The sequence below is a fragment of the Lagopus muta genome, chromosome 3, assembly GCF_023343835.1.
Source record: "Lagopus muta isolate bLagMut1 chromosome 3, bLagMut1 primary, whole genome shotgun sequence".
Classification (NCBI taxonomy): domain Eukaryota; kingdom Metazoa; phylum Chordata; class Aves; order Galliformes; family Phasianidae; genus Lagopus; species Lagopus muta.
The window spans coordinates 56,429,375-56,446,180 of record NC_064435.1 but is presented as its reverse complement, the minus strand read 5'-3'; the positions used below and the strand labels follow the sequence as shown (position 1 = coordinate 56,446,180).

General features: G+C 35.6%; 1 long non-coding RNA gene across 3 annotated transcripts in view; it reads left to right on the top strand.

The window, feature by feature from the left end:
• Nucleotides 1–16,806, top strand: part of LOC125690677 (uncharacterized) — a 98,670-nt gene that overhangs the window by 69,034 nt on the left and 12,830 nt on the right. Inside the window, exon 6 of one of the 3 annotated variants that reach the window (XR_007375732.1) lies at nt 8,831–10,821. The exons of the other annotated variants lie outside the window; for them this stretch is intronic. This is a non-coding gene — a long non-coding RNA (uncharacterized LOC125690677). Of the gene's footprint in view, nt 1–8,830; nt 10,822–16,806 lie in introns of those variants that run through there. 3 annotated transcript variants of the gene reach the window in all.

The window sequence follows — 16,806 nt, the reverse complement described above, 5'->3', positions numbered from 1 at the left end:
TCAAGGCTCCAATTGCCTTAGGCAGAAATACACTGAGGACCATGTACAGGGTAGTAGATTAAGTAACATCCAGCACGTTATCAAAGAGTAGTTTGAGTCACATAACTAAATTAATATAGCAGGTAGGCTAGCTGACGGTATTTGCTGATTATATTGTATTAACTAGCTTTAGAAATAACCTACTCTGCATTAGTAGAATATGAGGTAGTGGACTGTGGCAGCACATACTGTAAAAGCTGATTTTTTTTTTTTTTTTTTTTTTTTTTGAAAGAATACTTGTAAATTTTTGGGAAACGCTTTCTTGAAATATTTTTCTTTCAAACAAATAAATACTGCTTTTATAAACACATATTAGCAAAGCCACTGCCAATTCATTTATGGAAAAAACATTACAAACATAATTAAAACATGTAGCTGAGTATTCAGGAAATATTTTCTTGCTCTGTGCCTAGTCCTTAATTTGAATACTACTGCTGAGACCACGGATCAAATATACCTCAATGTGCTTGGCATGTAATAGCACTACAACTGACAGAGAAATTGAAAATTCTAACTGAGGTAAAAGCTCTCTCTGATGTTTTGGACTTTTTTTTTTTTCAAGGGAACCTCCATGAAAAGGAGAGAGATGGTGAATTACAAGGCAAAATTTCTTGTAAAGTATTTTCCTATGCCAAGTTCTACCTAGTAAGATTTGCAGAAACATCAATAACCTTAATGATGTTAGTTTTGTTTTCCTTGTAACTGATGATAACCTGGCATGCGATTTTATCATGCAGACATATTGCAAAGTAACTGTGGATGAAAGCACGCTTCAACATCTTGAAAATAAAAAAGATTCTTGGGATTTATGATTGCTTATAAGAAATCAAACAGGAGCGCAGAAAATGTAACATTGAAACGGCAAAAGAAAACCACAAGTGTTAGAAGTTCTTTATTAAAAAAATATTAACATGGACTCAGTTTTGTGATACAATAACATTATTGCCTTCAAATTAAGGCATTTTGATATACTTATTTCAAGCCTCAGATTATATATATGTGTTTTAAAATTAATCTATTTCCTTTTTTAGCAATGTTTGATGCCATTAAATGTTGTTTACATTGATGTAATGGAATATGGATAATGGTTCCTTTGAATTACATATCTAATCAGCATGCTCTCAGATCAAGCAGGAAGTTGCTAAGTTTAAAGAAGGCCACATAAACAGTCTAACCTATCACCTGGCCCCATAACTCTTTCTGTCTGGTTTTCTAAAAGTGTGCTGTTTTCCTCAGTGGCTGCACATGGAAAGCAGACTAGCCCTATGATCCATTTTGAAACACTAGAGTGCTTTTTCAGTTGATAGTGCAGAATACCATCTGGATTTTGAGAGGCTTCAGTTCTACCTTCTGTGTTACCACTTACCATTATTATCTTTACCAAAATGATCTAGCAGTTTGTTCCCTAGAATACTCCCAAAAGGCTTTTTTTGACTGTAACTCTTTAATAATTGTATAACTATCCATAAGCAGTAGTTAAATGTGTCACTGGTATAGCAGCTATACAGACTTCACATAATTAGTATATTATAGCTGGGAAGCATAACACAATAACTACGTATGAGCTGATTTATATTTTTTTTCCAAAATAACTCATTTGTTGACTCAGATGAGTAGCTTATAAAATGCTGCTGTGGTTTGTTATTATTGCACTTGTAATTCTGAAGATTTAAAGTTGGTAATTTAGCTTTTAACTGCAAATTTAATACTCATCTGGATGTTAGGTGTTTTTTAATGCTAATAAGTCAAAACACGGTAATTCACTACTGACCTGATTTTGTATTCTTAGGATAAGAGATGCTTGTGAATCAGATGGCTTGTGTAGAGATTATTTTAAAGACTGATGTTTGCTTATTTTTTAATCCAGCTGAAATCCAGAAGGCTGAACCAAGCTATGAGGAGATGTAGGCAAAATATGATTTATTTTTAGTGAAACTTAGAGGACAGTGTTGATTAAAGCAACCAAAAAAGCCCACCCTCATAGCACTGAGGATCTTGTGGGAGGGATATGGCAGGGGGCTTAAAACACTGGATTTTGTCATTATCTCTTCCTCCTTGTAAGCTCACTAATACTTCGCAATCCCTGCCTCAGAATGACCTTTGAGAGGGTTGGATGGCAGTGCTTGACAGAGTCTTACAGTCAGCACAAAGTAACAGCAGCTGAAAAATCACCCATGTATCAGACAAGCCAGCAAATAAAACAAATGGAGTATGAGGGAAACTGGATATGTATATTTTTTTCCACAGCCTTTTTGTCTGCTTTCTAGTGTCAAAATGAAAATGAGGTTTTAGATGTGTTAAAATAGAAAAGTAGTATAGGTGGACCTAACTTTTAAATTTATATTATTCTTTGGTCTTAGCATGTTTTCAGATAGACTTTTACCAAAGTTGTGTAAATCCATACCAAGTACATATGGTCAACACAATGGTAGGAACTTTTGGCTTAGTCCTAAAATTAGAAAGACTTCTGGCTTTAAAACAACAACAGCAACAACAACAAAAACTTAAGAACCTCAGTTTCAAAACAGCACTAATTTTCACTTCCATGCAAGCTGACTGTTTGGTTCTAGAAATGGTTGCCTGTATCGAGGACTGTATGTTTGGTTTTCCAATGAGTAGGAAAGAGATTCCTACAGGGAATTTCAGTTACAAGTAAGTGCTCCCCAGGGCACGAGGAGGACAGTGCTGTGCACTGCTGACACAAGTGATGACAGCTTTATACATTTTGATCCATTGGCTAAATATTGTCCTTAGAATAGCAAAAAATAGGCAGCCACACTTTCTGTTTTGGTAAAGGAATTTGAGAATGAGTTTCAGTGCCAAAAAAAAAAAAGTATTCAGTGTTTTTGTATATTTGCAATTCCATTTTTGTTTGTCATAAATCAAGTTGATTGTATGGGGTTTCAATCAGATATTTAATTCAAAGATCTGATCATTTCTCTTTAAAAGACTTCTGCAAGAGAAATATTCCTCGCTTAGCAGTCATTCCATATTCATGTTAGCAATTTTGGCAGTACATACATTTGTGGGCAACTATTGTCAAGACTAAAGCACAGGAAGAGACAAATTTCATAAAATATCCCTGAGCACCTTGCTAAGAATTGCAACAACTGTCATCACACCAGATTGATGTGTGTTTAACAAAAACAAGGTCAAATATCCCACTAGTTTTGTTTTTGTTCTTTTTGCAGTCTTAATGAGAATTTTAAAAATTAAATTTTTGTTACTTACATTTATTAACTGCATTATATATTTTACATAGGCTGCTTCAAAAGTAATGCCTCCTATTTTTATTGTGTTGGCCCATGATGCCAGAAGGGGATGCTGGTGATATGGTAGTAGTGGTTGAACCTTCCCATCAATACCAGATTACATGTTGTTGTCGTGTGACAGATGGCAGCAGGAGGGAAATCTGACAAATTGGTGCCTAATTTGGGAATGTGTATGGAGCAGAAGTTTGTCATTGAATTACTCCATGCAGGGGGAAAAAAAAAAATCCCAAACAAAACACCTATTGACAGTCACTGATGCTTGCTGAATGTTTATGGAGACCAGCCAGTGAATGTGAACACTGTAAGACAGTGGGTGATGCATTTCCACAGTGATGGTAGTGACAGTGGTTTGCCCCTGTTGGTGCAGGTTTTGACAAGCAAAGCATGCAGGTTCTTGTTCATCAATTGCAGAAATGCAGAGCTAATGGTGGTGACTATGTTGAAAAAGTGTCTGTAGCTGAGAATTTGCTCTATCAAATCATGTTATCAAGCAGAGTTACTGTGTTCATTGTATTGGTTGTTGTTTCCGTGGGGATAAATAGGATGCGTTACTTCCTGAACAACCTACATATGTATGGCCCAAGACGATTCCACTTTTTGTGGCCTAGACAAGCTAAAAAAATTTTGGATACCCATGTGTTAGAGTCTGTTTAAAGAGAGAAAATAGATGCATATGGACACCTCACCCTTGTATCTGTAGCAATTTTTCTATCAGGCTGAACAATCATAGCTCTCTCAGACCTTTCTCACAAACAGCATGCCCCAGCTTCCTAATCACATTCATGGTATTTTGCTGGACCTGCTACAGGATGCCAGTGTCTTTCTTGGCTAGAAAGCCTGAAAGTAGACTCGGATACTGTCCTACAATTGGTGAACTGAGGAACTCTTTTGCCCTGCTGGCAGCATTCTTGCTAGGGCAGTTCAGTATGTGGTTAGCCTTTCTAGCTGCAAAGCCACAGTGAAGACTGGTAATTACACATAGGTCCTTTTCTGCCAAAGCTAATGCCCAGCCAGGCATCTTCATTCTGTTTCTTCCATATGGAAGACCTTGCATTTGTCTTTCTTGAACTTTGTGAAGTTTCAGTAGCATATTTGAAAATATGCAGAATATGCAGCACTTATACAGAAAATATGTAGCTTTTTTTTTTTTTTTTTTTTAATAATGTGCTAGGATATTCAGGGTCTCTAAAAAGTAAACTTCTTTTTTCAGCATGTTGACTGTTGCCCTCAATTTAATGTCATTCACACACTTGCTGGGAATGCTTTCTTATCCCATCACATATTGTCAATAAGGAAGTCTTAGTAGAATCAAAATTAAGGATTGCTATGTTGGCTATAGGGTTATGTAGTGTTTCTAGATGATTTTCTCTTTTTAATTAATAAGCTATTCAGAAACCAACTCTGAAGTTGCTTTGTTTTGCAGCTTTTGTTGTGTCCATGACTGTGACTTCCAATACAGGAAAGACGCAGAGCTGTTGGAGAGAGTCCAGAGGAAGCCATCAAAGAGGGCTGGAGCACCTTCCCTAAGATGACAGGCTGAGGGAGCTGGGCTTGTTCAGTTTGGAGAAGAGAAGTCTGAAGGCTATGGGGTGACCTCATTGCAGCCTTTCGGAATTTAAAAGAGGATTATAAACAGGAAGGGAATCAACTTTTTACAAGGGTAGACAGTGATAGGACAAGGTGAGAATGGTTTTAAGCTCAAGGAGGGAAGGTTATTTTGGATGTCAGGGGAAAGTTCTTTACAGAGGGAGAGGTGAGGTGCTGAAACAGGCTGCACAGTCTGGCTCCATCCCTGGAGGTGTTCAAGACCAGATTGGATGGGGCTCTGGGTGACGTGGTTTTGTCCAAGATCTGGAGGTTGGTGGCTGTGCCTGTAACAGGGGAGTTGGAACCTGATGATTCTTGGGGTTTGTTCCAACCCAAGCCATTCTATGATTCTGTATTTTGAAAATGTATGTGAAAAATATTTGAATTTAGTATAATATACTTCAGTTATTTAATCCCTATAAAAGCATATTAGACATACTCAGCATTACTGTTTGACTCAGGCTATTCATATTAACTCAGTAGGCTAATGTGTAATCTTTGAATATTTATGCACGAAATGAGCTCTCACTGATGCAAACAAGGAACAGTTTTATTTTTAATTTAATAGGTTTGGGGGTGTTTGGGATAGAAAACTTCAAACATTTTCCTTTGTTTTTGCTCCACTGAAACTAGTTTCTCAGGGATGTGCTGGTGCCTTAGAATTTTAGCGGTACCTGCAAAACTGCAAAAACTGGCAGTTTTCAGTCTTCTGTTAAAAAAAAAAAAAAAAGAAAAAAAAAGAAAAAGAAAAAAAGGAGAGTGATAACACTTGGATGTTGACAATGCAGCTAATCTCAGTGCTACCATGTATGAAATCCACTATCATAGCATCACTGTGAGCCACTGGGGAACGTTTAGTGCTGGTGTTCGGTAATTTTTTTTTAAGATCAAAAGATTGTAATCCACGTAAAATACAAATAAAACTGGGAACTCTGTAAAACATTTTGATTCTCTGATAACCTTAGGGACATGAGTGTGATTTCCTTGTGATTTAAAGGTGAAAGGACTTACCTACAATAATCAAGGTATTTGGATAATCGGTCAGGTGATTACATTTGCCATAATCTTTTTTTTTTTTTTTTTTTTTTGCATATAGAAAGTTATGATCTTGAAAGAGGTTATTTTTTATTAAAAACGACAGGTTTAGAAGCATTCTGAGAAAGTCTTAGGATATCTTATTTGCTCTTGGTATGATAGGCACTTATGATATGGTAAACAATTACTTCCTTTGTGTCTCCAATCTGATAGAATGACGTTGATTCTGAGTAGAATCATATGATGGAAGCATAAGTTACATGATGTGATTAGACCAAGGTTCAATTGAAAGAACTGTTGAAGCATGCAATAGAAATGCTACTGTTGGTGAAAAAGAAATATGAAAGGTTTGGGTGTAAGAGCATCAGAAGAAATATTGAAAGAAGTGATAAGAAAAGTGACATAAACTGATGGCATTTATGAGTTTTTTTTAGTGAAATCACAGATAACCAGCATGCACTTTAGCAGTAATGTTCAATCTAGGTGTAAGGCAGCCTAACATAAAGAGCTAGTAAACACGATGAATACGTCAGCATTGATGAACAGAGGTTGCACAAGACTAAGAGACAAAAGTTCACAGTCATTGTCAAGACATAAACTGTACAGCAGTTATATCCAACACCCACCAGGTTTTCAGCCTTTGAAATACTCAGAAGATGCAGTAAGAGTTCAGTAGTTGTTGTTCCTTGGCCTGTATGTTGCTGTAAGTTTTCCTACATGGACTATTTGGATAAGCATATCTTGGATCTTGTGAGTATTTGTCTATGAGAAAATGAATGTGTGAGTAGAATATTTCTTAAACTAAAACCATCTTCACATTCTGTATAATTTTGTGTTGAACTGTGGTGTGTTAGTTGAGCTTTGCACGTCACGCTTAAAAGTAAACCAAAAACTAACAATAGCAGCACCTGGAAAGCTTCAGATTTATTTTTCTCTTTGAAAGAAGAAGGGAAAGAATGATATCCATTAGTGAGTTGTTAACCACTGCTGTTGCAAAGCCTGAAGAGTCTAAGGTTTGTTATGCTGTGTAAAAAGAATACTGTAGCATTTCTATATAGAAACTTCAAGTTTTAGTAGTAACCTTGTTTATTTTTAAAACCATATTGTGTAAAGTCCGAAGGAAATGCTAAAAATAGAATAAACCTACCTCTAATTTTTCAAAAATTCTGACAATATTAAAAGAGCCAAAATCAGTTAAATGAGAGAAAAGAAGATTTTACTGAAATCTACTTTGTTTCTGTTAAAAGTTACTAGAAATGTAAATGTAATGAATGTTTAATGGCACTAGAATTGGACATATTTGTTGCAATATATTTATCTCTGCCATTTGGCAAGATTTTTATTCCTTGAAATTATATTTATCTCATATCTTGGGAAAAGAGAAACAGCAGAGTCTACATATTTAATGGTAGAGACTTTGTCAAGTAAGGATGCAGGTGAGGAATATTTTTTATTACTTTTTTTCTGGTTCCCAATCATCCCACAAGTAAATTCTAACACATAGAATTTATTGATACTCTTGGTCTGGACAAGTGGATTTGTCAGAAATGTAAAGAACTTGTTCTCTTTTAAGCTCCTACATCCACTACATAAATTATGTTGGCCTTTTTTTTTAATGAGTAAGTAGTTTGTCAGTTTACCTCTATGTGGCTGAGTGCTAAGTAGAAAACGAAGTGATTCACCAAGATTTTCATCAATTTTTGTTTGTTTGCTGGCTGCTACTCCTTCATTTACCTTCCTGCTGTCCTGCTTAGCGCTTCATTAATATCCCAGCTGCTCTGCTTCTTCAATCTTTAAGATGTGCAACAGGAAAAAAAAAAGAGCGAACATGGAGATCAACAGAATGAAATTTCTGGCAATAAACAAGAACAGAAGGTTGTGGAATCCAGAAGTGAAGACCTCATGGAAACAATTAGCAAATCCATAAAACCTGGCTAATCACTTCAGAAATAGTCAGGATGTTCTTACACCCAGGAAAATTCTAGTTTATTTTGGTCACCAAAAAATAAGGTTTGCCATACTCACCATGCGTTTCATCTTACTTCATGAATACTCTGAGAGAAGTGGCATTTGTTCAGTGAAATACTACACAAGAAAATTAGACAACAAAATTTCTCTGTAGTTTTGAGTGCTTATGGTGGTTCGTTAGCTAATCAAAATATATCTGAGTAACTCAAGAGTCTATTTTTCTTGATTTGCTTCAGGAACCCTGCTCAAAAATGAAGAAAATCTAAAGCCTTGTACCTGGTCTCACAAAGACTGTGTATTCTAGCTTGTTTGGCAGTTCTGTTACTTGTCTTTCTAATGCAAAAAAACATGACAGGCCAGTTGTCTGAAGTCATTTTGAAAGGTAATCAACTAAACAAATACTCCTGCTGTGAGTCCAGGACATACAGAAGTGATAGTTTTCAAGTAATTTTTTGCACCTGTCTAGCTGTCACTGTGTTGACAGAAGAATAGGAGTAAAGACTGCACCTTTGTATTTCATTTGATCTTCCTTTTGTGTGGTTTTTTTTTGTTTGTTTGTTTTGTTTTTTTACACCACATAATGAGTAAAAGCAAACAAAATCTGATAGCAGTTATTTCTTAATGGGTCAGGTGAACATCAATGAACATGATTGTATTAACAAGTACATCTCTCTGGAAAACTTTAGAGTGATTCTTTTCCTTTCTTAACACAGTGTTTACTGGTGTTGTGTATCAAGGATTGTAATGCTCTTCATCTTAAAATATTTTCAAGATTCATTCAACCATTTGGTTAGTATTTGATTTCATAACACTTGATTTCTAACTACAGATCAAAAAGATCATCTTGCAAATAATTTTAAATCAGAGAAGTCTTTAAATTACCTTTAATTTGAAAGCCCTTTGACTAGTTTCCTGTATTTTTTTTCCAGAAGCACGCTCTTATTGCCAAAAGAATAAATCTGACTGTTCTGGGCAAAGCTGTAAGTGTGTTCCAACCAGAGGCTCTGGGGAGAAGAAAAAAACAAACAAACGAACAATAACAGTTGTAAAGTATATTGATGCATCTGTAAAACTGTACTGAAATAGTAGGTGAAACCTTGCTTGTTCTTCTCAATGATTTGGTAAGAGTCATAATAAAATGGAGAGTTCTCAGGTAGAACAAGGAAGACTTAAACTGTGTACAGCTTGATATGATAGGTAATAAGTGGTATGTGTGTGTATGTACATATATGCACCATCAAGGCATACAGGCTTTCATGTAAATATTTATGTATACGTGTATTTAGGGAATAGATGATCAGTGTGTGTGCATGTATATACATATAGATAGGTAATAGATGATCTCTGTGTATGTATGTGTGCATATATATGTATATACACATATATAAAAGCCTGTATGGTGCAGAGATGAGAAAAAATTTCTATTCCAAAACATGGAATATTAACTGATTAAGTGCGTTTATTACCTTTACAGGAAAAGGAGTTTCACTGCATTTTTCCTGAATATTATTCTCATGTTGTTGGTTTGGTTTGGTTTTGTTTTTTATCTGACTGAAAACACACACTTAGCCATTGATCTTTGAGTATATTTTTCCTTACATTGAGTTTCTCAAAAAATACCCGAAGGAGAAAGCCTTGAACAGTCTGGTCTGAATTCAGTGTTGAGCCTGTTCTGAGCATGAAAATAAATGAAGGACCTCCTGTAGTCTTTCCAGCCTAAACTGTGTGATTCTAAAAATAACTTTCAGAAAAGTTTTTATTAAGAGGAAAACATAAATAGTTAGCTCATTTCATTTAAAAGATTTTTTTTTTTTTTTTTTTTTTTTCTGCAGCAGGTCCATAAGTTCTGCTTGTGCATAGTCCACCAGAAAGTCCTGGTTGTATGTTCCTTTCCTGTACCTCTTGAAAAGATCTTGATCTCTTTACTATGCTGAGGGCTTATTCTATGCTCAGTCTCATTCTCTGCCTCTTTTCATCAAAAACACTGCGTGCCTCATCCTGATATAAAAAGCTGTTATGCTTCATCATACTCAAGGGCAGAAGTAATATACTTCTCCTTCCAGACAGGTCTTTGTGAGCCTGTCAGTGCCGTTTTGAGGGAACAGAAGCTTCAAGTTGGGAAAGAAAACAGATACTGTCCAGTTTCTATACTTTCTAAAGGTAGATGTCTTAATTAAAGTTTACAGTTTTTCTGAATGTAGGAAGACTTTATTTAGCTTTTGTAGCGTCTCTTAAAGTATGCAAAATGCAACTCATTACATATCATAAAAGTAGTAAAAAGTCTTCAAACATTGCATGCAATGTAGAGGAAATTAACTGAAGTACTGCAGTACAGATGTCCTTCTCCAGAGATGACCTAATTTCTAGCAGTATGTAACACTTATTAGGCTGTTTCATCCTGTCTCATCTCTATTACACTATATACAGCCAAGATTTATTTTATAACTAGTTTCCAAATATTCTCTGCATCTCAGCTGGTAGACAAACATAGTTTTAGCAGCAAGAGATGAGTAAAGGATGGAAAAGTGTGTGTTTGAGAAAGGTCTGTTCATTTTAATGTGATATTAAAACTGCTTCTGTCTGGAGAAAAGAATCTAGCTAATCCCAGTAGAAAAATAAAATGGAACCCATGCTGAAAAACTAGCCCAGCAGGCATCCACAGCAGTGCAGTAGCTTATGGCTTTCTCCTGATTTATTTATTTGTTTATTTCTCCTCTGCATGCTGCTGAAGTATCTTGATGCATCATCTGTGTGCTGCAGATAGTGACTAGTGTTTTGAATATCTGATTAAATATGACCTCGTACGTGTAATGATCTGGGGTGGACTTTGACTGTGCATGGTACTGGTGTTCAAAAGAAATTTTTTTCACAGTTGTTTCCTATTAGTGTTTGAAGATCTTTTCAATCCTGTTGAACTAGAGCCAGGGGCAAGGTATTAAAAAGAAAAAAAAAAAAAAAAAGAAAAAAAAAAAGGTGGACAAATAGTTTAAGATTATGAACTTCATTGCATTGTTTTACTTCTATCTTGCATAGTTTACAGCAGAGAGTGTAACTAACCCAGGTACTGGAAGTCTGATTTTACAAATGGTCCTGTTGCCCATTGGGGAAGTGATGGTTCAGCGAAACCTTTGCAGCGTATCATTGCTCAGTTTTCTCTATTCCAGTTTTGAAAAGAGGGAAGGCTAGACATCTGAGACTGGGTCATTACATCCCATAGGTAAATAGGTTTTGTCTTAATTTCTGTAAGGGACTCTGACCATTATGCCATTGTTTATCATTTGTTTGTGCCTTGAGAAAGTTACTGGACTGATTTTTTTTCTTTTTAGGATGTTTTTGTGTTGTAAATAATTTTTAATGCCTTTCTTATTAGTAGACTGGAAAGGGCCAGAATAGGTGTATAAATAATAATACAACTTGGAACGGGGCATGAATGTTTTCTGATAAATCATTCATGTAAATGCAGGATGATCTCATGTTACATGGTCTGAGGTTTTGTATCTTCTCTTATGCAGCGCTTACCCTTCCTCATCTAGTGCATTTTGACTGTTCCTAACACTAATGAGGGTTTTGGATTAGAGTAATGCTAACAGTGAGATCTGTTGAAATCAATGCTTATCTAAAAATTGTTCTGTGAGATTCTGTGTGAGTCCAAGAAGGAGTGAGAAAGGGCTCATGCATATTCATGAAAGTCACTGCATTGTTTTCATACTGATATGAAATTGCTTTAAGTATTTAGGCTTAAATAATATGGCAGGGAACTATCAGTAACAACGCTATTTTGAGTAAGCATGATGTTAGACAAGACCACTATATTATGTAAAATGATACGCTGTAATAAAACTTGTCAAATTATAATATGCTATTTACTTTTTAAAATGCTTTTGGACCAGCTTCCAAGAGGAAAATATGCCTTTGTAGAATCATGGAAATGAGCAGCTGGGGTGAATCTCAGAAGTTCAACTTCCTTCCCTGGACAGGGTGAAGTTAATAGAAAGTATAAAAAAATAAATAAATAAATAAATAAAGAAGCTGCAGAATTGAACTGTGGAAAAGACTGGAAAACATGCCAGTAGTGGTCATTTATTTCACTGTAATTTATTGTGTGTGGTGTTAATACTGTTTTTACCCCAATGGAGCTTCAGAAAGAAACGCTTGGGACCTCTTATTAAGGAAGGCAGACAGGAAAAAAGCCTAACATTGCAAACATCTACCAATTTCTTTTTGACAGGGAAGTAAAGTACAATTATTTTTTTAATAGTCTTGGCAGAGGTAGGAGGAATAGAGTTTGTACATAGTCTGTTAAATCTTGTTGACAATACTGGAAGGCTGAGCAGGCCAGATTCTCTCTGTGTGATAACTACTAGCAGAAGCAATATTGTGTTTGATGTGGAACAGAGCCATCATCCTTGGGAAATCATATGCTTTTGAGTGTGCTGGTAGGGAAGGATGGAGAGAGAAGAGGAAAAGAGAGTCTAGAAAGAACAGGTTAGATTGTGGAGTTAAATTTTGAGCTTGTGTAGTTGTGATTTATCGTTTTTGGGCTGAGTTGAGTTGGTGATATACAGAGTTCACGTTTTCTTTGCTAAAGGAATACCCAGGATGGGAAATTCATACAGAAATTGAATCAGGAATTCATTTAGTAACTTTCCTTTTCTGATGATGGTTAGAGTCGCATACTGGCAGTCTACCACTTAGGCTACCACTCAGCACTGCATGTATTATATACAACCTTTGAGACTGGGAAGTAGAAAATTGAATTAAAAGTTTCAGATTTGAGATTTGTAAACCTTTGTTTCTGGTGTTTCTTGGTGTTGTGGAGGTGAGACTGTTCTCTTGTGATCAAGAAATTACTATGAGACTATGTATGTAAGTTCTAGTTTCCGAATAATATTGATCTAAATACTGATTTAAATTCATTGGAAAATTTACGAAAATGAAAAATAGTTTGAAGACATAGAGAAATAAAGCTGTTGATAGTATTAGAGACTGCATTCCCATTGTTTAATTCTTGCTTTCTTTCTGCTTGCCACCAGCCTAGCTGCATGCTGCCCTAAGGAGTGTAACTGATTTTAATGTTAATATAAGGATCTTCTGATACTGCTAATGAGATGTTAGAAGTAGTAAGATCATTTTCTAAACTTCTAAATCTTTTTTTTTCCTTTTATATTTTGTTGTTGTATTTTCAAAATGAAATATGCTTTACTTTTAAAGACAGTTGTTGCTGGTCACAGACTCTACAGAAAAAGAACAAAGCATACCAAACTCTCAGAGTTGCAAGATTAAAAACTGTGATACACAACTAGGAGCCTGATTCAAAGAGTTGAAGAGATCTTGGTCCGGGATGGGGGCAGAACATCAGAGGGCTAGCTTGGATGATACCTGGCATTTTGGAATAATAATAATAATAATAAAAAAAAAAAGTTAAAGGTGTGGCAAAGCAGTGGTATACACAAGAGCTAGCATGGAATTTGGTTTCTGAGCAACTTATGTGTATATATATCCAAGGCAAAATCCTCTCATTGGGGATAATTGATCCTGCTTCAGGGTAGGGAGGTGACCTAGGTGTTTTCCAGGAGTTGCTTCAAGTCTCTATAATCTAATGGAATAGATGAAAATTTAAGATAAAGAAAAACCAAGAAGTCTGCAAAACAGTAGAAAAACTCATTAGGTTGGTGTTTTGTTTGTTTTGAATGCCTATTTTCAGCTAGCTTTTTAAATGAAGAAGATGCTTTTCAAGTTTTCACATTTGGACCAAAATCTATATTAAGGTGAATCTTGAAAATTTAAATGAAAGATTTTCTTAGAAGGGCTTCTTTTTAAAGCAGTAGAAACGTACTCTCTTTCTTCATCCATACGCATTACTCAACTGAAAACTAGAAAAAATTGTTGAACTGTGTGCAAATGTATTTTAATCTCTGCATTTAAACTTCATATTGTTGCTGAAGTCAAGCTAACTGTATTGATTCACTAGAAGGAATTATTCGAATCTCCTTCTCATAAACTGACCATTGAACCCATAAGCTTTCTTTGAATTTCAGTTTTCTGACTTCATCTACTTAACTCTGTTGGAATTATACCTGATAAATGTTGATATTTTTTTTAACGTGCTGTCTGTCTGCATGCTTTTTGCATTTCCTGGGTTGCACTGATGTTTACCGTGACTATCCATAAAGGCTATTTCTTTCAGAAAATCTGTTTCCAACTTTTCAGGGGAAGTTCTAACGTGGATGGAACTCTGCCTTGCACCAGCAAGAGATCCAGCTACACTTTACTTTTTATTTAGTCTTTAAAGGATATTTGCCTTTGCTGACCTACAGAATATTTGTTGCTCCCAAGAGATTTTCCTGAACAGCAGTTCAGTGTTGCCAACCTCTCAAGGATTAACACTATAGTAAATTTATTAGTAGCAGAATTGTCTAGCTGGCAAGATATACATGAGACCTTTCTTCCCCTTGCAAAATAGAGAATGCTATGATGTTATTCATATCTAATGAGTTTAGAGGAGCAGTTGAGAGAACTGGAGCTATTTAGCCTGGAGAAGAGGATGTGGGGAGATTGCGTCACTCTCTACAATTAACCAAAAGGAGGTTGCTTTAAAGATGGATCTCTTTTTTCAGATAATAAGTGATAGGACAGGAGGAAATGTACTCAAGTTGAGGAGGGGGGGAAAGGGAGTGAGTAGATGTGATTTGGATCAGACATTAGGAAAAATTTCTTCATGGAGAGGATGATCAAGTATTGGAATGGGTTTCCAAGGTAAGTGCCCCAACACTGGAAGTATTCAGAAGAGATTTGGATGTGGCACTAAGAAATGTGGTTTATTGATGGCAGATGAGATTGATGGTTGGAATTTGATTATCTTAGAACCATCTAGGTTTGGAAAAGAGTTTCATTATTCTTTCACTTCTTATATATGAAATTATTGTTGCATCCATTGGCTTCTTTAGGTTCTTCTACTATAGTTGTTGAAATGATTTAACAAAAAGGAAAAAAGAACAGCAACCAACTAAAAACAAACTTAAATGGAGATATAGAGACATTTGGATGCAAATCAAATTTCTGCAGCTGATATTATGGAGTCACAATTCAGCTTTAACTATAGATGCATAAATGAGTATCTGTAATAGTGATGCATATGTAATAACAATGGGGTTGTTCAAAATGAGATTTAATGCAGCTGAGAGATTTAACCTTGCAATGTAGACGGTTTCTAAAAGGTCTAGGGTAATGGTGCTTATAAAAGCTTCTGGACAATAATGGACACAGTGGGCAAGAACATAACTAGCTGTAGGAAAGTAATGTAATTCCATCTCCTGCCTAGCTGCTGTATTTGCTTAAATGGATAATTTCTGCCAAAGGCTTTAACTGTTGGCAACTGGAATCGAGTAGATTCTGGGGAATCCTATACCACCTCATAAAAATGAATATTTAAAGCTAATGGCAAGTAGAGGTGCAAGGTTTAAAAAAAAAAAAAAAAAAAAAAAAAAAGGAAAAAAAAAAAAAGAAAACCATATTGTTATAGTAGGCAGCCTGAGGTTAAATTATTATTTGCTAGGTTTAATACTTTTTATTGCTCTCAATCAGTTCTTGAGCAACCATACTATATGAGCCATTAGGAGTCCTTTTAGTTGGCACTAGATTTCATACCATAATATAATTGATAGGTTCCCATGTCAGAAATCACTATGCAGCCAAATAAACAATATGTCCTTCTGCCTGTTCAGGAATACTGTAATGTTCAGAAATATTGATCCCCTGTGTCAGCTAAAGCCATAATGAGGATAGTACCAAAAGAATAAAAAGCTGCTTCAACATCTCATCTATTACCTACAGAATTGTAAAGTTAGTAGTGTTTTGACCTTGTTCAGACATGCTAAAAATTACTGCTGTCAGTTCTGCTTAGTATTTAAAAATGACTGCGCTTCATGGGGGTTGAAGTCCACCAGTGGTTTGATTTTTTTTTTTTTTTTTTTTTTTTTTCTCTTCTAATTTAAATTGAAATATTCAGAATCACAGGATTGTTGGAGTTAGAAGGGACTCCTAGAGCACATAGAGTCCAATCCACCTGCTAAAGCAGGTCTGTACAGTAGGTCACACTGGTAGGTGTCCAGATGGATCTTGAACACATCCAAGAAAGAGAGTCTTCTCAACCTTTTAGGTAGACTGTTACAGTGCTCTGTCACCATCAATTTGGTTCTTGCTGATGAGCCTTCTCCCTGTTATTGGTGTGGCACAGTTGTGAGAACAGGACAGGATTGCATTTAGTGGGAAGCTGGGATGTGACTACAAGGGAATATTTTGAGCAGAAGTCAGTGCAGCCATGTAGACGTATACTGAACCATGCTGTGCTGCTTGGTAAGACAAGCAGAGTCCTTGGCTTGTTTTGTTTAGCAGTGTGTTAGACTTTGTGTGTTAAATTTTTCTGTTAGCCTTTAAAAAAAAAAAAAATTGGAATTAATTTGTAAAGTAAAAATCTTCCTTACAATTCTTTTAATTAAACGTTTAATAAATTGTGTGTAGAAGGATAGCCTAGCACTACTAGGACAATAGTCAGATTTTTAAGAGATTGTTACCTTGAACTATTTTTTTTGCTTTTAAACTTAGCTAAAGTTGAGGCTGATTTTATATATTTATATAAAAAATTATTTGATTTTTTTAAAAAGCTCTGTTTCCCTGCTGTCATTAATCCTCCTTCCTCTATCCTCACCTATTCCCATCACTACCAGAATCCACCTCCTGCGTCAATATACAGAAATGCAGATGTGTTAGGCCTTACAGACTGAGTTCTGATAAGGCTGAAAACAATGAGATGGACAGCAACAGTCAGAGCTTGCACTCAGATTACAAAGTTGTCTGTGAAGTTTGTTCTTTTTCAAGTCAGTATCTGCACTAAGACACAAGCTGT